At 35.8% G+C, this 1,387-nt stretch overlaps 1 pseudogene; it reads right to left on the bottom strand.

Moving 5' to 3' along the window:
• Positions 1–376: 376 nt before the first annotated feature.
• On the bottom strand, positions 377–1,050 carry LOC123886362 (annotated as a pseudogene).
• Positions 1,051–1,387: the final 337 nt, after the last annotated feature.

Below are 1,387 nucleotides of genomic sequence, written 5' to 3'. Positions count from 1 at the left end.
TCTTTGAAGCATTTCATCAAACAACTTCTCTGCTTAATGGAGTAACTCCTCTATTCAATAGTTCCCATCATCACATGAGAGAAAGAATAATAAATAAAAAAACAGAGGAAAAAAAATCAACCATTTCTCTTCTCAATTGTTGTCTCGACAGATTACTCAGTTCTTCAACCATTTCTAAGAAAATAATCACATGAAGGGATGAAGGGAAAAAATGAAAAGGAAAAAAAACCAACTTTGCGTAAGTTAGTTTGCTTTGCGGAGAGAGAGAGAGCAAAATTTGTGGGACACGTCATTCGGTACCTTTTCGTGAATGAAAGTTTCGGTACATATAGCATTTTCCTAATATATTTTACCCCTACCCCTTAATTATCTCCAACATAGTAATGCAATACCGTTAATTAATACGTAATATTTCAATTAAGAAAAGCAATTATATACAAGAAATCTAAAGCAACTTCAATTTGATACAGTTCATGTGCCTTTCCACTTAAGAGCTAACTCACGTATTTGCTTAATTGAAGACCCATTTTCCTTTAGAGCTATGGAAGCTGCCTCCTTGAGATCGATCATTCTATTTCGATTTTTTTTCCCTTCCTCACCTTCCATTAAAATCTTCACAACATTTGCAATTTCTTGCCTTTCAATCAACCTTTGGCCTCGAAGCTACTTTAACCTCTTCACTAACCAAAACAGCATTCATCTTTTGCTCCGTATAAAGCGGCTATGCAACCAAAAGCACCCCATTTACAACACTCTCGAGCAACGAGTTCCAACCACAATGAGTCAAAAATCCACCGGTCGAACCATGGCTCAATATCTTTGCTTGGGGAGCCCAATATGGAACCATTAAACCCTTCTCTTTAGTCCTTTCTACAAAACATTTGGTAAGAAATCAATAGGATCGACATTACTATCAGCAATGAAGTTAGAAACCTTTGCAACTTTGTCTTTTGTACACCTTACAACCCATAAGAATCTTTGATCACTCATCTCTAAACCAAAGGCAAGTTCATTAATTTGAACACTTGAAAGAGTCCCACCGCCAAGGTTTTAAATTGCGGTTGCGGTCGTAGATGCGGTTGCAGTTGTTGCGAATGCGGTCATTGCGATTGCTGCAACGGCAATGCGATTGTTGCGGCGTGAAATCATTTTGAAATTTCACAAGCTATATAAAATGAAACTAGTATGTAACTACGCTATTTATCCACCATTACATAGTCTTAGTTTATTCCATAAACAATAATTTGAATGTATTGAAAATACCCGGTTGATAGATTGTTAAAAGTAAGATTTTTCATTAATTTGACACAAATTAGGATTTGAAGTTCATAAATTTTATTTTTTTGTGAGAAAATTTGAACGAACATCGCCGAAAACATCTGATGCG

This window comes from Trifolium pratense, linkage group LG5 (assembly GCF_020283565.1).
Source record: "Trifolium pratense cultivar HEN17-A07 linkage group LG5, ARS_RC_1.1, whole genome shotgun sequence".
NCBI classification, from domain to species: domain Eukaryota; kingdom Viridiplantae; phylum Streptophyta; class Magnoliopsida; order Fabales; family Fabaceae; genus Trifolium; species Trifolium pratense.
This window is presented reverse-complemented; position numbering and strand designations above follow the sequence as displayed.